The sequence below is a fragment of the Oncorhynchus nerka genome, linkage group LG2 (assembly GCF_034236695.1).
Source record: "Oncorhynchus nerka isolate Pitt River linkage group LG2, Oner_Uvic_2.0, whole genome shotgun sequence".
In the NCBI taxonomy this organism is placed as follows: Eukaryota; Metazoa; Chordata; class Actinopteri; order Salmoniformes; family Salmonidae; genus Oncorhynchus; species Oncorhynchus nerka.
The window spans coordinates 101850728-101873031 of NC_088397.1; positions in this window are offsets into that span (position 1 = coordinate 101850728).

Below are 22304 nucleotides of genomic sequence, written 5' to 3' on the forward strand. Positions count from 1 at the left end.
AGGAGTCTGGTGTAGTGGTGGTGGGGTGGCCCCTATAGGAGTCTGGTGTAGTGGTGGTGGGGTGGCCTCTATAGAGTCTGGTGTAGTGGTGGTGGTGGTGGCCTCTATAGGAGTCTGGTGTAGTGGTGGTGGGGTGGCCCCTATAGGAGTCTGGTGTAGTGGTGGTGGGGTGGCCTCTATAGGAGTCTGGTGTAGTGGTGGTGGGGTGGCCTCTATAGGAGTCTGGTGTAGTGGTGGTGGGGTGGCCCTATAGGAGTCTGGTGTAGTGGTGGTGGGGTGGCCTCTATAGGAGTCTGGTGTAGTGGTGGTGGGGTGGCCTCTATAGGAGTCTGGTGTAGTGGTGGTGGGGTGGCCTCTATAGGAGTCTGGTGTAGTGGTGGTGGGGTGGCCTCTATAGGAGTCTGGTGTAGTGGTGGTGGGGTGGCCTCTATAGGAGTCTGGTGTAGTGGTGGTGGGGTGGCCTCTATAGGAGTCTGGTGTAGTGGTGGTGGGGTGGCCTCTATAGGAGCCTGGTGTAGTGGTGGTGGGGTGGCCCCTATAGGAGTCTGGTGTAGTGGTGGTGGGGGGTGGCCTCTATAGGAGTCTGGTGTAGTGGTGGTGGGGTGGCCTCTATAGGAGTCTGGTGTAGTGGTGGTGGGGTGGCCCCTATAGGAGTCTGGTGTAGTGGTGGTGGGGTGGCCCACTATAGGAGTCTGGTGTAGTGGTGGTGGGGTGGCCTCTATAGGAGTCTGGTGTAGTGGTGGTGGGGTGGCCTCTATAGGAGTCTGGTGTAGTGGTGGTGGGGTGGCCTCTATAGGAGTCTGGTGTAGTGGTGGTGGGGTGGCCTCTATAGGAGTCTGGTGTAGTGGTGGTGGGGTGGCCTCTATAGGAGTCTGGTGTAGTGGTGGTGGGGTGGCCTCTATAGGAGTCTGGTGTAGTGGTGGTGGGGTGGCCTCTATAGGAGTCTGGTGTAGTGGTGGTGGGGTGGCTCTATAGGAGTCTGGTGTAGTGGTGGTGGGGTGGCCTCTATAGGAGTCTGGTGTAGTGGTGGTGGGGTGGCCCTATAGGAGTCTGGTGTAGTGGTGGTGGGGTGGCCTCTATAGGAGTCTGGTGTAGTGGTGGTGGGGTGGCCTCTATAGGAGTCTGGTGTAGTGGTGGTGGGGTGGCCTCTATAGGAGTCTGGTGTAGTGGTGGTGGGGTGGCCCCTATAGGAGTCTGGTGAGTGGTGGTGGGGTGGCCTCTATAGGAGTCTGGTGTAGTGGTGGTGGGGTGGCCTCTATAGGAGTCTGGTGTAGTGGTGGTGGGGTGGCCTCTATAGGAGTCTGGTGAGTGGTGGTGGGGTGGCCTCTATAGGAGTCTGGTGTAGTGGTGGTGGGGTGGCCTCTATAGGAGTCTGGTGTAGTGGTGGTGGAGTGACCACTATAGGAGCCTGGTGTAGTGGTGGTGGGGTGGCCTCTATAGGAGTCTGGTGAGTGGTGGTGGGGTGGCCCCTATAGGAGTCTGGTGTAGTGGTGGTGGGGTGGCCCCTATAGGAGTCTGGTGTAGTGGTGGTGGGGTGGCCTCTATAGGAGTCTGGTGTAGTGGTGGTGGGGTGGCCTCTATAGGAGTCTGGTGTAGTGGTGGTGGGGTGGCCCTATAGGAGTCTGGTGTAGTGGTGGTGGGGTGGCCTCTATAGGAGTCTGGTGTAGTGGTGGTGGGGTGGCCCCTATAGGAGTCTGGTGTAGTGGTGGTGGGGTGGCCTCTATAGGAGTCTGGTGTAGTGGTGGTGGGTTGGCCTCTATAGGAGCCTGGTGTAGTGGTGGTGGTGAGGTGGCCTCTATAGGAGTCTGGTGTAGTGGTGGTGGGGTGGCCCCTATAGGAGTCTGGTGTAGTGGTGGTGGGGTGGCCTCTATAGGAGTCTGGTGTAGTGGTGGTGGGGTGGCCTCTATAGGAGTCTGGTGTAGTGGTGGTGGGGTGGCCTCTATAGGAGTCTGGTGTAGTGGTGGTGGGGTGGCCCACTATAGGAGTCTGGTGTAGTGGTGGTGGGTCTATAGGAGTCTGTGTAGTGGTGGTGGGGTGGCCTCTATAGGAGTCTGGTGTAGTGGTGGTGGGGTGGCCTCTATAGGAGTCTGGTGTAGTGGTGGTGGGGTGGCCCCTATAGGAGTCTGGTGTAGTGGTGGTGGAGTGACCACTATAGGAGTCTGGTGTAGTGGTGGTGGGGTGGCCTCTATAGGAGTCTGGTGAGTGGTGGTGGGGTGGCCTCTATAGGAGTCTGGTGTAGTGGTGGTGGGGTGGCCTCTATAGGAGTCTGGTGTAGTGGTGGTGGGGTGGCCCTATAGGAGTCTGGTGAGTGGTGGTGGGCTGGCCTCTATAGGAGTATGGTGTCGTGGTGGTGGAGTGACCACTATAGGAGCCTGGTGTAGTGGTGGTGGGGTGGCCTCTATAGGAGTCTGGTGTAGTGGTGGTGGGGTGGCCTCTATAGGAGTCTGGTGTAGTGGTGGTGGGGTGGCCTCTATAGGAGTCTGGTGTAGTGGTAGCGGTGGGGTGGCCTCTATAGGAGTCTGGTGTAGTGGTGGCGGAGTGACCACTATAGGAGTCTGGTGTAGTGGTGGTGGGGTGGCCTCTATAGGAGTCTGGTGAGTGGTGGTGGGGTGGCCTCTATAGGAGTCTGGTGTAGTGGTGGTGGGGTGGCCTCTATAGGAGTCTGGTGTAGTGGTGGTGGGGTGGCCTCTATAGGAGTCTGGTGTAGTGGTGGTGGGGTGGCCTCTATAGGAGTCTGGTGTAGTGGTGGTGGGGTGGCCTCTATAGGAGTCTGGTGTAGTGGTGGTGGGGTGGCCTCTATAGGAGTCTGGTGTAGTGGTGGTGGGGTGGCCTCTATAGGAGTCTGGTGTAGTGGTGGTGGGGTGGCCTCTATAGGAGTCTGGTGTAGTGGTGGTGGGGTGGCCTCTATAGGAGTCTGGTGTAGTGGTGGTGGGGTGGCCTCTATAGGAGTCTGGTGTAGTGGTGGTGGGGTGGCCCCTATAGGAGTCTGGTGTAGTGGTGGTGGGGTGGCCTCTATAGGAGTCTGGTGTAGTGGTGGTGGGGTGGCCTCTATAGGAGTCTGGTGTAGTGGTGGTGGGGTGGCCTCTATAGGAGCCTGGTGTAGTGGTGGTGGGGTGGCCTCTATAGGAGTCTGGTGTAGTGGTGGTGGGGTGGCCTCTATAGGAGTCTGGTGTAGTGGTGGTGGGGTGGCCTCTATAGGAGTCTGGTGTAGTGGTGGTGGGGTGGCCTCTATAGGAGTCTGGTGTAGTGGTGGTGGGGTGGCCTCTATAGGAGTCTGGTGTAGTGGTAGCGGTGGGGTGGCCTCTATAGGAGTCTGGTGTAGTGGTGGTGGAGTGGCCTCTAGGAGTCTGGTGTAGTGGTGGTGGGGTGGCCTCTATAGGAGTCTGGTGTAGTGGTGGTGGGGTGGCCTCTATAGGAGTCTGGTGTAGTGGTGGTGGGGTGGCCCTATAGGAGTCTGGTGTAGTGGTGGTGGGGTGGCCTCTATAGGAGTCTGGTGAGTGGTGGTGGGGTGGCCTCTATAGGAGTCTGGTTTCAGTGGTTGTGGGGTGGCCCCTATAGGAGTCTGGTGTAGTGGTGGTGGGGTGGCCTCTATAGGAGTCTGGTGTAGTGGTGGTGGGGTGGCCTCTATAGGAGTCTGGTGTAGTGGTGGTGGGGTGGCCTCTATAGGAGTCTGGTGTAGTGGTGGTGGGGTGGCCTCTATAGGAGTCTGGTGTAGTGGTGGTGGGTGTGGCCTCTATAGGAGTCTGGTGTAGTGGTGGTGGGGTGGCCTCTATAGGAGTCTGGTGTAGTGGTGGTGGGGTGGCCTCTATAGGAGTCTGGTGTAGTGGTGGTGGGGTGGCCTCTATAGGAGTCTGGTGTAGTGGTGGTGGGGTGGCCCTATAGGAGTCTGGTGTAGTGGTGGTGGGGTGGCCCTATAGGAGTCTGGTGTAGTGGTGGTGGGGTGGCCACTATAGGAGTCTGGTGTAGTGGTGGTGGGGTGGCCTCTATAGGAGTCTGGTGTAGTGGTGGTGGGGTGGCCTCTATAGGAGTCTGGTGTAGTGGTGGTGGGGTGGCCACTATAGGAGTCTGGTGTAGTGGTGGTGGGGTGGCCTCTATAGGAGTCTGGTGGTGGTGGTGGTGGGGTGGCCTCTATAGGAGTCTGGTGTAGTGGTGGTGGGGTGGCCTCTATAGGAGTCTGGTGTAGTGGTGGTGGGGTGGCCTCTATAGGAGTCTGGTGTAGTGGTGGTGGGGTGGCCTCTATAGGAGTCTGGTGTAGTGGTGGTGGGGTGGCCTCTATAGGAGTCTGGTGTAGTGGTGGTGGGGTGGCCCCTATAGGAGTCTGGTGTAGTGGTGGTGGGGTGACCTCTATAGGAGTCTGGTGTAGTGGTGGTGGGGTGGCCTCTATAGGAGTCTGGTGTAGTGGTGGTGGGGTGGCCTCTATAGGAGTCTGGTGTAGTGGTGGTGGGGTGGCCTCTATAGGAGTCTGGTGTAGTGGTGGTGGGGTGGCCCTATAGGAGTCTGGTGTAGTGGTGGTGGGGTGGCCTCTATAGGAGTCTGGTGTAGTGGTGGTGGGGTGGCCTCTATAGGAGTCTGGTGTAGTGGTGGTGGGGTGGCCTCTATAGGAGTCTGGTGTAGTGGTGGTGGGGTGGCCTCTATAGGAGTCTGGTGTATTGGTGGTGGGGTGGCCCTATAGGAGTCTGGTGTAGTGGTGGTGGAGTGGCCTCTATAGGAGTCTGGTGTAGTGGTGGTGGGGTGGCCTCTATAGGAGTCTGGTGTAGTGGTGGTGGTGGTGGGGTGGCCTCTATAGGAGTCTGGTGTAGTGGTGGTGGGGTGGCCACTATAGGAGTCTGGTGTAGTGGTGGTGGGGTGGCCTCTATAGGAGTCTGGTGAGTGGTGGTGGGATGGCCTCTATAGGAGTCTGGTGAGTGGTGGTAGGGTGGCCTCTATAGGAGTCTGGTGTAGTGGTGGTGGGGTGGCCTCTATAGGAGTCTGGTGTAGTGGTGGTGGGGTGGCCTCTATAGGAGTCTGGTGTAGTGGTGGTGGGGTGGCCTCTATAGGAGTCTGGTGTAGTGGTGGTGGGGGGTGGCCTCTATAGGAGTCTGGTGTAGTGGTGGTGGGGTGCCTCTATAGGAGTCTGGTGTAGTGGTGGTGGGGTGGCCCTATAGGAGTCTGGTGTAGTGGTGGTGGGGTGGCCCCTATAGGAGTCTGGTGTAGTGGTGGTGGGGTGGCCCCTATAGGAGTCTGGTGTAGTGGTGGTGGAGTGACCACTATAGGAGTCTGGTGTAGTGGTGGTGGGGTGGCCTCTATAGGAGTCTGGTGAGGTGGTGGTGGGGTCTGTGGGCCCTATAGGAGTCTGGTGTAGTGGTGGTGGGGTGGCCTCTATAGGAGTCTGGTGTAGTGGTGGTGGGGTGGCCTCTATAGGAGTCTGGTGTAGTGGTGGCGAAGTGGCTTCTATAGGAGTCTGGTGTAGAGGTGGTGGGGTGTCATCTATAGGAGTCTGGTGTAGTGGTGGTGGAGTGACCACTATAGGAGTCTGGGGTAGAGGTGGTGGGGTGGCCTCTATAGGAGTCTGGTGTAGTGGTAGCGGTGGGGTGGCCTCTATAGGAGTCTGGTGTAGTGGTGGCGGAGTGACCACTATAGGAGTCTGGTGTAGTGGTGGTGGGGTGGCCTCTATAGGAGTCTGGTGTAGTGGTGGTGGGGTGGCCTCTATAGGAGTCTGGTGTAGTGGTGGTGGGGTGGCCTCTATAGGAGTCTGGTGTAGTGGTGGTGGGGTGGCCTCTATAGGAGTCTGGTGTAGTGGTGGTGGGGTGGCCTCTATAGGAGTCTGGTGTAGTGGTGGTGGGGTGGCCCTATAGGAGTCTGGTGTAGTGGTGGTGGGGTGGCCCCTATAGGAGTCTGGTGTAGTGGTGGTGGGGTGGCCACTATAGGAGTCTGGTGTAGTGGTGGTGGGGTGGCCTCTATAGGAGTCTGGTGAGTGGTGGTGGGGTGGCCTCTATAGGAGTCTGGTTTAGTGGTGGTGGGGTGGCCCCTATAGGAGTCTGGTGTAGTGGTGGTGGGGTGGCCCCTATAGGAGTCTGGTGTAGTGGTGGTGGGGTGGCCTCTATAGGAGTCTGGTGTAGTGGTGGTGGGGTGGCCTCTATAGGAGTCTGGTGTAGTGGTGGTGGGGTGGCCTCTATAGGAGTCTGGTGTAGTGGTGGTGGGGTGGCCTCTATAGGAGTCTGGTGTAGTGGTGGTGGGGTGGCCTCTATAGGAGTCTGGTGTAGTGGTGGTGGGGTGGCCTCTATAGGAGTCTGGTGTAGTGGTGGTGGGGTGGCCTCTATAGGAGTCTGGTGTAGTGGTGGTGGGGTGGCCTCTATAGGAGTCTGGTGTAGTGGTGGTGGGGTGGCCTCTATAGGAGTCTGGTGTAGTGGTGGTGGGGTGGCCCTATAGGAGTCTGGTGTAGTGGTGGTGGGGTGGCCTCTATAGGAGTCTGGTGTAGTGGTGGTGGGGTGGCCTCTATAGGAGTCTGGTGTAGTGGTGGTGGGGTGGCCTCTATAGGAGTCTGGTGAGTGGTGGTGGGGTGGCCTCTATAGGAGTCTGGTGTAGTGGTGGTGGGGTGGCCTCTATAGGAGTCTGGTGTAGTGGTGGTGGGGTGGCCCCTATAGGAGTCTGGTGTAGTGGTGGTGGGGTGGCCCACTATAGGAGTCTGGTGTAGTGGTGGTGGGGTGGCCTCTATAGGAGTCTGGTGTAGTGGTGGTGGGGTGGCCTCTATAGGAGTCTGGTGTAGTGGTGGTGGGGTGGCCTCTATAGGAGTCTGGTGTAGTGGTGGTGGGGTGGCCTCTATAGGAGTCTGGTGTAGTGGTGGTGGGGTGGCCTCTATAGGAGTCTGGTGTAGTGGTGGTGGGGTGGCCTCTATAGGAGTCTGGTGTAGTGGTGGTGGGGTGGCCCCTGGAGTCTGGTGTAGTGGTGGTGGGGTGGCCTCTATAGGAGTCTGGTGTAGTGGTGGTGGGGTGGCCTCTATAGGAGTCTGGTGTAGTGGTGGTGGGGTGGCCTCTATAGGAGTCTGGTGTAGTGGTGGTGGGGTGGCCTCTATAGGAGTCTGGTGTAGTGGTGGTGGGGTGGCCTCTATAGGAGTCTGGTGTAGTGGTGGTGGGGTGGCCCTATAGGAGTCTGGCCTCTATAGGAGTCTGGTGTAGTGGTGGTGGGGGGTGGCCTCTATAGGAGTCTGGTGTAGTGGTGGTGGGGTGGCCCCTATAGGAGTCTGGTGTAGTGGTGGTGGGGTGGCCTCTATAGGAGTCTGGTGTAGTGGTGGTGGGGTGGCCTCTATAGGAGTCTGGTGTAGTGGTGGTGGGGTGGCCTCTATAGGAGTCTGGTGTAGTGGTGGTGGGGTGGCCTCTATAGGAGTCTGGTGTAGTGGTGGTGGGGTGGCCTCTATAGGAGTCTGGTGTAGTGGTGGTGGGGGTGGCCTCTATAGGAGTCTGGTGTAGTGGTGGTGGGGTGGCCTCTATAGGAGTCTGGTGTAGTGGTGGTGGAGTGACCACTATAGGAGCCTGGTGTAGTGGTGGTGGGGTGGCCTCTATAGGAGTCTGGTGAGTGGTGGTGGGGTGGCCCCTATAGGAGTCTGGTGTAGTGGTGGTGGGGTGGCCCTATAGGAGTCTGGTGTAGTGGTGGTGGGGTGGCCTCTATAGGAGTCTGGTGTAGTGGTGGTGGGGTGGCCTCTATAGGAGTCTGGTGTAGTGGTGGTGGGGTGGCCTCTATAGGAGTCTGGTGTAGTGGTGGTGGGGTGGCCTCTATAGGAGTCTGGTGTAGTGGTGGTGGGGTGGCCTCTATAGGAGTCTGGTGTAGTGGTGGTGGGGTGGCCTCTATAGGAGTCTGGTGTAGTGGTGGTGGGGTGGCCTCTATAGGAGCCTGGTGTAGTGGTGGTGGGGTGGCCCCTATAGGAGTCTGGTGTAGTGGTGGTGGGGTGGCCTCTATAGGAGTCTGGTGTAGTGGTGGTGGGGTGGCCTCTATAGGAGTCTGGTGTAGTGGTGGTGGGGTGGCCTCTATAGGAGTCTGGTGTAGTGGTGGTGGGGTGGCCTCTATAGGAGTCTGGTGTAGTGGTGGTGGGGTGGCCTCTATAGGAGTCTGGTGTAGTGGTGGTGGGGTGGCCCCTATAGGAGTCTGGTGTAGTGGTGGTGGGGTGGCCTCTATAGGAGTCTGGTGTAGTGGTGGTGGGGTGGCCTCTATAGGAGTCTGGTGTAGTGGTGGTGGGGTGGCCTCTATAGGAGTCTGGTGTATTGGTGGTGGGGTGGCCCTATAGGAGTCTGGTGTAGTGGTGGTGGGGTGGCCTCTATAGGAGTCTGGTGTAGTGGTGGTGGGGTGGCCTCTATAGGAGTCTGGTGTAGTGGTGGTGGGGTGGCCTCTATAGGAGTCTGGTGTAGTGGTGGTGGGGTGTCCTCTATTGGAGTCTGGTGTAGTGGTGGTGGGGTGGCCCCTATAGGAGTCTGGTGTAGTGGTGGTGGGATGTCCTCTATAGGAGTCTGGTGTAGTGGTGGTGGGGTGTCCTCTATAGGAGTCTGGTGTAGTGGTGGTGGGGTGACCTCTATAGGAGCCTGGTGTAGTGGTGGCGGTGGGGTGGCCTCTATAGGAGTCTGGTGTAGTGGTGGTGGTGGGGTTGCCTCTATAGGAGTCTGGTGTAGTGGTGGTGGGGTGACCTCTATAGGAGCCTGGTGTAGTGGTGGCGGTGGGGTGGCCTCTATAGGAGTCTGGTGTAGTGGTGGTGGGGTGGCCCCTATAGGAGTCTGGGGTAGAGGTGGTGGGGTGGTGGTGGGGGTGGTGGGGTGGCCCTATAGGAGTCTGGTGTGTGGTGGTGGGGTGGCCCTATAGGAGTCTGGTGTAGTGGTGGTGGGGTGGCCCTTACAGGAGTCTGGTGTATTGGTGGTGGAGTGACCACTATAGGAGCCTGGTGTAGTGGTGGTGGGGTGGCCTCTATAGGAGTCTGGTGAGTGGTGGTGGGGTGGCCCCTATAGGAGTCTGGGGTAGAGGTGGTGGGGTGGCCTATATAGGAGTCTGGTGTAGTGGTGGCGAAGTGGCTTCTATAGGAGTCTGGTGTAGTGGTGGCGAAGTGGCTTCTATAGGAGTCTGGTGTAGAGGTGGTGGGGTGTCATCTATAGGAGTCTGGTGTAGTGGTGGTGGAGTGACCACTATAGGAGTCTGGGGTAGAGGTGGTGGGGTGGCCTCTATAGGAGTCTGGTGTAGTGGTAGCGGTGGGTTGGCCTCTATAGGAGTCTGGTGTAGTGGTGGCGGAGTGACCACTATAGGAGTCTGGTGAGTGGTGGTAGGGTGGCCTCTATAGGAGTCTGGTGTAGTGGTGGTGGGGTGGCCTCTATAGGAGTCTGGTGAGTGGTGGTGGGGTGGAGTCTGGTGGGTGGTGGTGGGGTGGCCTCTATAGGAGTCTGGTGAGTGGTGGTGGGGTGGCCTCTATAGGAGTCTGGTGTAGTGGTGGTGGGGTGGCCCCTATAGGAGTCTGGTGTATTTGTGGTGGGGTGGCCCCTATAGGGGTCTGGTGTAGTGGTGGTGGAGTGACCACTATAGGAGCCTGGTGTAGTGGTGGTGGGGTGGCCTCTATAGGAGTCTGGTGAGTGGTGGTGGGGTGGCCTCTATAGGAGTCTGGTTTCAGTGGTTGTGGGGTGGCCCCTATAGGAGTCTGGTGTAGTGGTGGTGGGGTGGCCCCTATAGGAGTCTGGTGTAGTGGTGGTGGGGTGGCCTCTATAGGAGTCTGGTGTAGTGGTGGTGGGGTGGCCTCTATAGGAGTCTGGTTTCAGTGGTTGTGGGGTGGCCCCTATAGGAGTCTGGTGTAGTGGTGGTGGGGTGGCCCTATAGGAGTCTGGTGTAGTGGTGGTGGGGTGGCCTCTATAGGAGTCTGGTGTAGTGGTGGTGGGGTGGCCTCTATAGGAGTCTGGTGTAGTGGTGGTGGGGTGGCCTCTATAGGAGTCTGGTGTAGTGGTGGTGGGGTGGCCTCTATAGGAGTCTGGTGTAGTGGTGGTGGGGGTGGCCTCTATAGGAGTCTGGTGTAGTGGTGGTGGGGTGGCCTCTATAGGAGTCTGGTGTAGTGGTGGTGGAGTGACCACTATAGGAGCCTGGTGTAGTGGTGGTGGGGTGGCCTCTATAGGAGTCTGGTGAGTGGTGGTGGGGTGGCCTCTATAGGAGTCTGGTGAGTGGTGGTGGGGTGGCCCCTATAGGAGTCTGGTGTAGTGGTGGTGGTGGGTGGCCTCTATAGGAGTCTGGTGTAGTGGTGGTGGGGTGGCCCTATAGGAGTCTGGTGTAGTGGTGGTGGGATGGCCTCTATAGGAGTCTGGTGTAGTGGTGGTGGGTTGACCTCTATAGGAGTCTGGTGTAGTGGTGGTGGGGTGGCCTCTATAGGAGTCTGGTGTAGTGGTGGTGGGGGGTGGCCTCTATAGGAGTCTGGTGTAGTGGTGGTGGGGTGGCCTCTATAGGAGTCTGGTGTAGTGGTGGTGGGGTGGCCTCTATAGGAGTCTGGTGTAGTGGTGGTGGGGTGGCCTCTATAGGAGTCTGGTGTAGTGGTGGTGGGAGTCTGGTGGTGGGGTGGGGTGGCCCTATAGGAGTCTGGTGTGGTGTGGGGTGGCCCCTATACGAGTCTGGTGTAGTGGTGGTGGGGTGGCCCTTACAGGAGTCTGGTGTAGTGGTGGTGGGGTGGCCTCTATAGGAGTCTGGTGTAGTGGTGGTGGGGGGTGGGGTGGCCTCTATAGGAGTCTGGTGTAGTGGTGGTGGGGTGGCCTCTATAGGAGTCTGGTGTAGTGGTGGTGGGGTGGCCTCTATAGGAGTCTGGTGTCAGTGGTGGTGGGGTGGCCCTATAGGAGTCTGGTGTAGTGGTGGTGGGGTGGCCCTATAGGAGTCTGGTGTAGTGGTGGTGGGGTGGCCTCTATAGAGTCTGGTGAGTGGTGGTGGGGTGGCCTCTATAGGAGTCTGGTGTAGTGGTGGTGGGGTGGCCCTATAGGAGTCTGGTGTAGTGGTGGTGGGGTGGCCTCTGTAGGAGTCTGGTGTAGTGGTGGTGGGGTGGCCTCTATAGGAGTCTGGTGTATTGGTGGTGGGGTGGCCTCTATAGGAGTCTGGTGTAGTGGTGGTGGAGTGACCTCTATAGGAGTCTGGTGTAGAGGTGGTGGGGTGTCCTCTATTGGAGTCTGGTGTAGTGGTGGTGGGGTGGCCCCTATAGGAGTCTGGTGTAGTGGTGGTGGGGTGGCCTCTATAGGAGTCTGGTGTAGTGGTGGTGGGGTGGCCTCTATAGGAGTCTGGTGTAGTGGTGGTGGGGTGGCCTCTATAGGAGTCTGGTGTAGTGGTGGTGGGGTGGCCTCTATAGGAGTCTGGTGTAGTGGTGGTGGGGTGTCCTCTATAGGAGTCTGGTGTCTGTGGTGGTGGGGTGGCCCCTATAGGAGTCTGGTGTAGTGGTGGGGTGGCCCTATAGGAGTCTGGTGTAGTGGTGGTGGGGTGGCCTCTATAGGAGTCTGGTGTAGTGGTGGTGGGGTGGCCTCTATAGGAGTCTGGTGTAGTGGTGGTGGGGTGGCCTCTATAGGAGTCTGGTGTAGTGGTGGTGGGGTGGCCCCTATAGGAGTCTGGTGTAGTGGTGGTGGGGTGGCCCTATAGGAGTCTGTAGTGGTGGTGGGGTGGCCTCTATAGGAGTCTGGTGTAGTGGTGGTGGGGTGGCCTCTATAGGAGTCTGGTGTAGTGGTGGTGGGGTGGCCCCTATAGGAGTCTGGTGTAGTGGTGGTGGGGTGGCCTCTATAGGAGTCTGGTGAGTGGTGGTGGGGTGGCCTCTATAGGAGTCTGGTGTAGTGGTGGTGGGGTGGCCCTATAGGAGTCTGGTGTAGTGGTGGTGGGGTGGCCTCTATAGGAGTCTGGTGTAGTGGTGGTGGGGTGGCCCCTATAGGAGTCTGGTGTAGTGGTGGTGGGATGTCCTCTATAGGAGTCTGGTGTAGTGGTGGTGGGTGGCCTCTATAGGAGTCTGGTGTAGTGGTGGTGGTGGGTGGCCTCTATAGGAGTCTGGTGTAGTGGTGGTGGGGTGGCCTCTATAGGAGTCTGGTGTAGTGGTGGTGGGGTGGCCTCTATAGGAGCCTGGTGTAGTGGTGGTGGGGTGGCCTCTATAGGAGTCTGGTGTAGTGGTGGCAGTGGGGTTGCCTCTATAGCAGTCTAGTGTAGTGGTGGTGGGGTGGTGGTGGGGTGGCCCCTATAGGAGTCCGGTGTGGTGGTGGGGTGGCCTCTATAGGAGTCTGGTGAGTGGTGGTGGGGTGGCCTCTATAGGAGTCTGGTGTAGTGGTGGTGGGGTGGCCTCTATAGGAGTCTGGTGTAGTGGTGGTGGGGGTGGGGTGGCCTCTATAGGAGTCTGGTGTAGAGGTGGTGGGGGGAGTCTGGTGTGGTGGGGGTGGCCTCTATAGGAGTCTGGTGTAGTGGTGTTGGGGGTAGCCTCTATAGGAGTCTGGTTTCAGTGGTTGTGGGGTGGCCCCTATAGGAGTCTGGTGTAGTGGTGGTGGGGTGGCCCCTATAGGAGTCTGGTGTAGTGGTGGTGGGGTGGCCTCTATAGGAGTCTGGTGAGTGGTGGTGGGGTGGCCTCTATAGGAGTCTGGTTTCAGTGGTTGTGGGGTGGCCCCTATAGGAGTCTGGTGTAGTGGTGGTGGGGTGGCCTCTATAGGAGTCTGGTGTAGTGGTGGTGGGGTGGCCTCTATAGGAGTCTGGTGTAGTGGTGGTGGGGTGGCCTCTATAGGAGTCTGGTGTAGTGGTGGTGGAGTGACCACTATAGGAGCCTGGTGTAGTGGTGGTGGGGTGGCCTCTATAGGAGTCTGGTGAGTGGTGGTGGGGTGGCCCCTATAGGAGTCTGGTGTAGTGGTGGTGGGGTGGCCCCTATAGGAGTCTGGTGTAGTGGTGGTGGAGTGACCTCTATAGGAGCCTGGTGTAGTGGTGGTGGGGTGGCCTCTATAGGAGTCTGGTGTAGTGGTGGTGGGGTGGCCTCTATAGGAGTCTGGTGTAGTGGTGGTGGGGTGGCCTCTATAGGAGTCTGGTGTAGTGGTGGTGGGGTGGCCCCTATAGGAGTCTGGTGAGTGGTGGTGGGGGGTGGCCTCTATAGGAGTCTGGTGTAGTGGTGGTGGGGTGGCCCCTATAGGAGTCTGGTGTAGTGGTGGTGGGGTGGCCTCTATAGGAGTCTGGTGTAGTGGTGGTGGGGTGGCCTCTATAGGAGTCTGGTGTAGTGGTGGTGGGGTGGCCTCTATAGGAGTCTGGTGTAGTGGTGGTGGGGTGGCCTCTATAGGAGTCTGGTGTAGTGGTGGTGGGGTGGCCTCTATAGGAGTCTGGTGAGTGGTGGTGGGGTGGCCTCTATAGGAGTCTGGTGTAGTGGTGGTGGGGTGGCCTCTATAGGAGTCTGGTGGGGTGGCCTCTAGTGGTGGTGGGGTGGCCTCTATAGGAGTCTGGTGTAGTGGTGGTGGGGTGGCCTCTATAGGAGTCTGGTGTAGTGGTGGTGGGGTGACCTCTATAGGAGTCTGGTGTAGTGGTGGTGGGGTGGCCTCTATAGGAGTCTGGTGTAGTGGTGGTGGGATGTCCTCTATAGGAGTCTGGTGTAGTGGTGGTGGGGTGGCCTCTATAGGAGTCTGGTGTAGTGGTGGTGGGGTGGCCTCTATAGGAGTCTGGTGTAGTGGTGGTGGTGGGGTTGCCTCTATAGGAGTCTGGTGTAGTGGTGGTGGGGTGACCTCTATAGGAGCCTGGTGTAGTGGTGGCGGTGGGGTGGCCTCTATAGGAGTCTGGTGTAGTGGTGGCGGTGGGGTTGCCTCTATAGCAGTCTGGTGTAGTGGTGGTGGGGTGGTGGTGGGGTGGCCCCTATAGGAGTCTGGTGTTGTGGGGTGGCCCCTATACGAGTCTGGTGTAGTGGTGGTGGGGTGGCCCTTACAGGAGTCTGGTGTAGTGGTGGTGGAGTGACCACTATAGGAGCCTGGTGTAGTGGTGGTGGGGTGGCCTCTATAGGAGTCTGGTGAGTGGTGGTGGGGTGGCCGCTATAGGAGTCTGGTGTAGTGGTGGTGGGGTGGCCTCTATAGGAGTCTGGTGTAGTGGTGGTGGTGGGGTTGCCTCTATAGGAGTCTGGTGTAGTGGTGGTGGGGTGACCTCTATAGGAGCCTGGTGTAGTGGTGGCGGTGGGGTGGCCTCTATAGGAGTCTGGTGTAGTGGTGTGGTGGGGTTGCCTCTATAGCAGTCTGGTGTAGTGGTGGTGGGGTGGTGGTGGGGTGGCCCTATAGGAGTCTGGTGTTGTGGGGGGTGGCCCCTATAGAGTCTGGTGTAGTGGTGGTGGGGTGGCCTCTACAGGAGTCTGGTGTAGTGGTGGTGGGGTGTGACCACTATAGGAGCCTGGTGTAGTGGTGGTGGGGTGGCCTCTATAGGAGTCTGGTGTAGTGGTGGTGGGGTGGCCCTATAGGAGTCTGGTGTAGTGGTGGTGGGTGGCCTCTATAGGAGTCTGGTGAGTGGTGGTGGGGTGGCCGCTATAGGAGTCTGGTGTAGTGGTGGTGGGGTGGCCTCTATAGGAGTCTGGTGAGTGGTGGTGGGGTGGCCTCCTATAGGAGTCTGGTGTAGTGGTGGTGGGGTGGCCCTATAGGAGCCTGGTGTAGTGGTGGTGGTGGGGTGGGGTGGCCTCTATAGGAGTCTGGTGTAGTGGTGGTGGGGTGGCCTCTATAGGAGTCTGGTGTAGTGGTGGTTGGGGATGGCCTCTATAGGAGTCTGGTGTAGTGGTGGTGGGGTGGCCTCTATAGGAGTCTGGTGTGGTGGTGGGGTGGGGGGGTGGCCTCTATAGGAGTCTGGTGTAGTGGTGGAGGGGTGGTGTTGGGGTGGCCTCTATAGGAGTCTGGTGTAGTGGTGGTGGGGTGGCCTCTATAGGAGTCTGGTGTAGTGGTGGTGGGGGTGGCCTCTATAGGAGTCTGGTGTGGGGGTGGAGGGGTGGTGGTGGGGCGTGGCCTCTATAGGAGTCTGGTGTAGGGGTGGAGGGGTGGTGGTGGGGTGGCCTCTATAGGAGTCTGGTGTAGTGGTGGTTGGGGTGGCCTCTATAGGAGTCTGGTGTAGTGGTGGTGGGGTGTCTGGTGTATCTCTATAGGAGTCTGGTGTAGTGGTGGTGGGGTGGCCTCTATAGGAGTCTGGTGTAGTGGTGGTGGTGGCCCCTATAGGTGGTGGTGTTGGGGTGGCCTCTATAGGAGTCTGGTGTAGTGGTGTTGGGGTGGCCTCTATAGGAGTCTGGTGTAGTGGTGGTGGGGTGGCCCCTATAGGAGTCTGGTGTAGAGGTGGAGGGGTGGTGGTGGTGGCCCCTATAGGAGTCTGGTGTAGAGGTGGTGGTGGGGGTGGCCTCTATAGGAGTCTGGTGTAGTGGTGGTGGGGTGGCCTCTATAGGAGTCTGGTGTAGTGGTGGTGGGGGTGGCCTCTATAGGAGTCTGGTGTGGGGTGGAGGGGGTGGTGGTGGGGTGGCCCTATAGGAGTCTGGTGTAGTGGTGTTGGGATAGCCTCTATAGGAGTCTGGTGTAGAGGTGGTGGTGGTGGTGGCCTCTATAGGAGTCTGGTGTAGTGGTGGCGGTGGGGTGGCCTCTATAGGAGTCTGGTGTAGTGGTGGTGGGGGGGTGGCCTCTATAGGAGTCTGGTGTAGTGGTGGTGGGGTGGCCCTTATAGGAGTCTGGTGTAGTGGTGGTGGGGTGGCCTCTATAGGAGTCTGGTGTAGTGGTGGTGGTGGGGGGGTGGCCTCTATAGGAGTCTGGTGTGGAGGTGGAGGGGGTGGTGTGGGGTGGCCTCTATAGGAGTCTGGTGTAGTGGTGGTGGGGTGCCTCTATAGGAGTCTGGTGTAGTGGTGGTGTTGGGGTGGCCTCTATAGGAGTCTGGTGTAGGGGTGGAGGGGTGGTGGTGGGGTGGCCTCTATAGGAGTCTGGTGTAGTGGTGTTTGGGTAGCCTCTATAGGAGTCTGGTGTAGTGGTGGTGGTGGGGTGGCCTCTATAGGAGTCTGGTGTAGTGGTTTGGGGTAGCCTCTATAGGATTCTGGTGTAGAGGTGTAGTGGTGGTGTTGGGGTGGCCCACTATAGGAGTCTGGTGTAGTGGTGTTGGGGTGGCCTCTATAGGAGTCTGGTGTAGTGGTGGTGGGGTGGCCCTATAGGAGTCTGGCGTAGGGTGGAGGGGTGGTGGTGGTGGCCCCTATAGGAGTCTGGTGTAGAGGTGGAGGGGTGGTGGTGGGGTGGCCTCTATAGGAGTCTGGTGTAGTGGTGGTGGGGTGGCCTCTATAGGAGTCTGGTGTAGTGGTGGTGTTGGGGTGGCCTCTATAGGAGTCTGGTGTAGGGGTGGAGGGTGGTGGTGGGGTGGCCCCTATAGGAGTCTGGTGTAGTGGTGGTGGGATGCCTCTATAGGAGTCTGGTGTAGTGGTGTAGTGGGGTGGCCTCTATAGGAGTCTGGTGTAGTGGTGGTGGGGTGGCCTCTATAGGAGTCTGGTGTAGAGGTGGAGGGGTGGTGGTGGGGTGGCCTCTATAGGAGTCTGGTGTAGAGGTGTAGTGGTGGTGGGGTGGCCTCTATAGGAGTCTGGTGTAGTGGTGTTGGGGTGCTTCTATAGGAGTCTGGTGTAGTGGAGGGGTGGTGGTGGGGTGGCCTCTATAGGAGTCTGGTGTAGTGGTGTTGGGATAGCCTCTATAGGAGTCTGGTGTAGAGGTGTAGTGGTGGTGTTGGGTGGCCTCTATAGGAGTCTGGTGTAGTGGTGTTGGGGTGCTTCTATAGGAGTCTGGTGTAGAGGTGGAGGGGTGGTGGTGGGGTGGCCTCTATAGGAGTCTGGTGTAGTGGTGTTGGGGTGCCTCTATAGGAGTCTGGTGTAGTGGTGTTGGGATGCCTCTATAGGAGTCTGGTGTAGAGGTGTAGTGGTGGTGGGGTGGCCTCTATAGGAGTCTGGTGTAGTGGTGTTGGGGTAGCTTCTATAGGAGTCTGGTGTAGAGGTGGAGGGGTGGTGGTGGGGTGGCCTCTATAGGAGTCTGGTGTAGTGGTGTTGGGATGGCCTCTATAGGAGTCTGGTGTAGAGGTGTAGTGGTGGTGTTGGGGTGGCCTCTATAGGAGTCTGGTGTAGTGGTGGTGGGGTAGCCTCTATAGGAGTCTGGTGTAGGGGTGGTGGGGGTGCCTCTATAGGAGTCTGGTGTAGGGGTGGAGGGGGTGGTGGTGGGGGGGGCCTCTATAGGAGTCTGGTGTAGTGGTGTTGGGATAGCCTCTATAGGAGTCTGGTGTAGAGGTGTAGTGGTGGTGTTGGGGTGGCCTCTATAGGAGTCTGGTGTAGTGGTGTTGGGGTGGCTTCTATAGGAGTCTGGTGTAGAGGTGGAGGGGTGGTGGTGGGGTGGCCTCTATAGGAGTCTGGTGTAGTGGTGTTGGGGTAGCCTCTATAGGAGTCTGGTGTAGGGTGGTGTTGGGGTGGCCTCTATAGGAGTCTGGTGTAGGGGTGGAGGGGTGGTGGCGGGGGCCTCTATAGGAGTCTGGTGTAGGGGTGGAGGGGTGGTGGTGGGGGCGGCCTCTATAGGAGTCTGGTGTAGTGGTGGTGGGGTAGCCTCTATAGGAGTCTGGTGTAGAGGTGGAGGGGGTGGTGGGGTGGCCTCTATAGGAGTCTGGTGTAGTGGTGTTGGGGTAGCCTCTATAGGAGTGTGGTGTAGAGGTGGAGGGGTGGTGGTGGGGTGGCCTCTATAGGAGTCTGGTGTAGTGGTGTTGGGGTAGCCTCTATAGGAGTCTGGTGTAGAGGTGTAGTGGTGGTGGTGGGGTGGCCTCTATAGGAGTCTGGTGTAGTGGTGTTGGGGTAGCCTCTATAGGAGTCTGGTGTAGAGGTGGTGTAGTGGTGGTGTTGGGGTGGCCTCTATAGGAGTCTGATGTAGTGGTGTTGGGTTGGCCTTCTATAGGAGTCTGGTGTAGTGGTGGTGGGGTGGCCCTATAGGAGTCTGGCGTAGAGGTGGAGGGGTGGTGGTCGGGTGGCCCCTATAGGAGTCTGGTGTAGAGGTGGAGGGGTGGTGTTGGGGTGGCCTCTATAGGAGTCTGGTGTAGTGGTGTTGGGGTAGCCTCTATAGGAGTCTGGTGTAGGGGTGGTGGGGGTGGCCTCTATAGGAGTCTGGTGTAGGGGTGAAGGGGTGGTGGTGGGGCGGCCTCTATAGGAGTCTGGTGTAGGGGTGGAGGGTGGTGGTGGGGTGGCCTCTATAGGAGTCTGGTGTAGTGGTGTTGGGGTGGTGTTGGGGTAGCCTCTATAGGAGTCTGGTGTAGTGGTGGTGTGGGGTGGCCTCTATAGGAGTCTGGTGTAGGGTGGGGTGGTGGTGGTGGGGTGGCCCTAGGAGTCTGGTGTAGTGGTGTTGGGATAGCCTCTATAGGAGTCTGGTGTAGAGGTGTAGTGGTGGTGTTGGGGTGGCCTCTATAGGAGTCTGGTGTAGTGGTGTTGGGGTGCTTCTATAGGAGTCTGGTGTAGAGGTGGAGGGGTGGTGGTGGGGTGGCCTCTATAGGAGTCTGGTGTAGTGGTGTTGGGATAGCCTCTATAGGAGTCTGGTGTAGAGGTGTAGTGGTGGTGTTGGGGTGGCCTCTATAGGAGTCTGGTGTAGTGGTGGTGGGGTAGCCTCTATAGGAGTCTGGTGGAGGGGTGGTGGTGGGGTGGCCTCTATAGGAGTCTGGTGTAGTGGTGTTGGGGTGGCCTCTATAGGAGTCTGGTGTAGTGGTGTTGGGATAGCCTCTATAGGAGTCTGGTGTAGAGGTGTAGTGGTGGTGTTGAGGTGGCCTCTATAGGAGTCTGGTGTAGTGGTGTTGGGGTGGCCTCTATAGGAGTCTGGTGGAGGGGTGGTGGTGGGGTGGCCTCTATAGGAGTCTGGTGTAGTGGTGTTGGGATAGCCTCTATAGGAGTCTGGTGTAGAGGTGTAGTGGTGGTGTTGGGGTGGCCTCTATAGGAGTCTGGTGTAGTGGTGTTGGGGTAGCCTCTATAGGAGTCTGGTGTAGGGGTGGTGTTGGGGTGCTCTCTATAGGAGTCTGGTGTAGGGGTGGAGGGGTGGTGGTGGGACCCTCTATAGGAGTCTGGTGTAGTGGTGGTGGAGGGGTGGTGGTGGGGTGGCCTCTATAGGAGTCTGGTGTAGTGGTGTTGGGATGGCCTCTATAGGAGTCTGGTGTAGAGGTGTAGTGGTGGTGTTGGGGTGGCCTCTATAGGAGTCTGGTGTAGTGGTGTTGGGGTAGCTTCTATAGGAGTCTGGTGTAGAGGTGTAGTGGTGGTGTTGGGGTGGCCTCTATAGGAGTCTGGTGTAGTGGTGTTGGGGTAGCCTCTATAGGAGTCTGGTGTAGGGGTGGTGTTGGGGTGGCCTCTATAGGAGTCTGGTGTAGGGGTGGAGGGGTGGTGGTGGGGTGGCCTCTATAGGAGTCTGGTGTAGGGGTGGAGGGGTGGTGGTGGGGCGGCCTCTATAGGAGTCTGGTGTTGGTGGTGGGGTGGCCTCTATAGGAGTCTGGTGTAGAGGTGGAGGGGTGGTGGTGGGGTGGCCTCTATAGGAGTCTGGTGTAGTGGTGTTGGGGTGGCCTCTATAGGAGTCTGGTGTAGAGGTGGAGGGGTGGTGGTGGGGTGGCCTCTATAGGAGTCTGGTGTAGTGGTGGTGGTGGGGTGGCCTCTATAGGAGTCTGGTGTAGTGGTGTTGGGGTGGCCTCTATAGGAGTCTGGTGTAGAGGTGGAGTGGTGGTGGTGGGGCGGCCTCTATAGGAGTCTGGTGTAGTGGTGTTGGGGTAGCCTCTATAGGATTCTGGTGTAGAGGTGTAGTGGTGGTGGGGGTGGCCTCTATAGGAGTCTGGTGTAGTGGTGTTGGGGTGGCTTCTATAGGAGTCTGGTGTAGTGGTGGAGGTGGGGTGGCTCTATAGGAGTCTGGTGTAGTGGTGTTGGGGTGCCTCTATAGGAGTCTGGTGTAGAGGTGGTAGTGGTGGTGTTGGGGTGGCCTCTATAGGAGTCTGGTGTAGTGGTGGTGGGGTGACCTCTATAGGAGCCTGGTGTAGTGGTGGCGGTGGGGTGGCCTCTATAGGAGTCTGGTGTAGTGGTGGCGGTGGGGTTGCCTCTATAGCAGTCTGGTGTAGTGGTGGTGGGGTGGTGGTGGGGTGGCCCCTATAGGAGTCTGGTGTTGTGGGGTGGCCCCTATACGAGTCTGGTGTAGTGGTGGTGGGGTGGCCCTTACAGGAGTCTGGTGTAGTGGTGGTGGAGTGACCACTATAGGAGCCTGGTGTAGTGGTGGTGGGGTGGCCTCTATAGGAGTCTGGTGAGTGGTGGTGGGGTGGCCGCTATAGGAGTCTGGTGTAGTGGTGGTGGGGTGGCCTCTATAGGAGTCTGGTGAGTGGTGGTGGGGTGGCCTCTATAGGAGTCTGGTGTAGTGGTGGTGGGGTGGCCTCTATAGGAGTCTGGTGAGTGGTGGTGGGGTGGCCCCTATAGGAGTCTGGTGTAGTGGTGGTGGGGTGTCCTCTATAGGAGCCTGGTGTAGTGGTGGCGGTGGGGTGGGGTGGCCTCTATAGGAGTCTGGTGGAGGGGTGGTGTTGGGGTGGCCTCTATAGGAGTCTGGTGTAGTGGTGTTGGGGATAGCCTCTATAGGAGTCTGGTGTAGTGGTGGTGTTGGGGTGGCCTCTATAGGAGTCTGGTGTAGTGGTGTTGGGGTGGTGTTGGGGTGGCCTCTATAGGAGTCTGGTGTAGTGGTGGAGGGGTGGTGTTGGGGTGGCCTCTATAGGAGTCTGGTGTAGTGGTGGTGGGGTGGCCTCTATAGGAGTCTGGTGTAGTGGTGGTGTTGGGTGGCCTCTATAGGAGTCTGGTGTAGGGGTGGAGGGGTGGTGGTGGGGTGGCCTCTATAGGAGTCTGGTGTAGGGGTGGAGGGGTGGTGGTGGGGTGGCCTCTATAGGAGTCTGGTGTAGTGGTGTTGGGGTAGCCTCTATAGGAGTCTGGTGTAGTGGTGGAGGTGGGGCGATCTCTATAGGAGTCTGGTGTAGTGGTGTTGGGGTAGCCTCTATAGGATTCTGGTGTAGAGGTGTAGTGGTGGTGTTGGGGTGGCCTCTATAGGAGTCTGGTGTAGTGGTGTTGGGGTAGCTTCTATAGGAGTCTGGTGTAGTGGTGGTGGGGTGGCCTCTATAGGAGTCTGGCGTAGAGGTGGAGGGTGGTGGTGGGGTGGCCCCTATAGGAGTCTGGTGTAGAGGTGGAGGGGTGGTGTTGGGGTGGCCTCTATAGGAGTCTGGTGTAGTGGTGTTGGGGTAGCCTCTATAGGAGTCTGGTGTAGGGGTGGTGTTGGGGTGGCCTCTATAGGAGTCTGGTGTAGGGGTGGAGGGGTGGTGGTGGGGCGGCCCCTATAGGAGTCTGGTGTAGTGGTGTTGGGATAGCCTCTATAGGAGTCTGGTGTAGAGGTGTAGTTGTGGTGTTGTGGTGGCCTCTATAGGAGTCTGGTGTAGTGGTGGCGGTGGGGTGGCCTCTATAGGAGCCTGGTGTAGTGGTGGCGGTGGGGTGGCCTCTATACGAGTCTGGTGTAGTGGTGGTGGGGTGGCCCTTACAGGAGTCTGGTGTAGTGGTGGTGGGGTGGCCTCTATAGGAGCCTGGTGTAGTGGTGGTGGTGGGGGTGGGGTGGCCTCTATAGGAGTCTGGTGTAGAGGTGGAGGGGTGGTGTTGGGGTGGCCTCTATAGGAGTCTGGTGTAGTGGTGTTGGGGGTAGCCTCTATAGGAGTCTGGTGTAGTGGTGGTGTTGGGGTGGCCTCTATAGGAGTCTGGTGTAGGGGTGGAGGGGGTGGTGGTGGGGTGGCCTCTATAGGAGTCTGGTGTAGTGGTGTTTGGGTAGCCTCTATAGGAGTCTGGTGTAGTGGTGGTGGTGGGGCGGCCTCTATAGGAGTCTGGTGTAGTGGTTTTGGGGTAGCCTCTATAGGATTCTGGTGTAGAGGTGTAGTGGTGGTGGGGGTGGCCTCTATAGGAGTCTGGTGTAGTGGTGTTGGGGTAGCTTCTATAGGAGTCTGGTGTAGTGGTGGTGGGGGGGCCCTATAGGAGTCTGGTGAGGTGGAGGGGTGGTGGGGTGGCCCTATAGGAGTCTGGTGTAGAGGTGGAGGGTGGTGTTGGGGTGGCCTCTATAGGAGTCTGGTGTAGTGGTGTTGGGGTAGCCTCTATAGGAGTCTGGTGTAGGGGTGGTGTTGGGGTGACCTCTATAGGAGTCTGGTGTAGGGGTGGAGGGGTGGTGGTGGGGCGGCCCCTATAGGAGTCTGGTGTAGTGGTGTTGGGATAGCCTCTATAGGAGTCTGGTGTAGAGGTGTAGTTGTGGTGTTGTGGTGGCCTCTATAGGAGTCTGGTGTAGTGGTGTTGGGGTAGCTTCTATAGG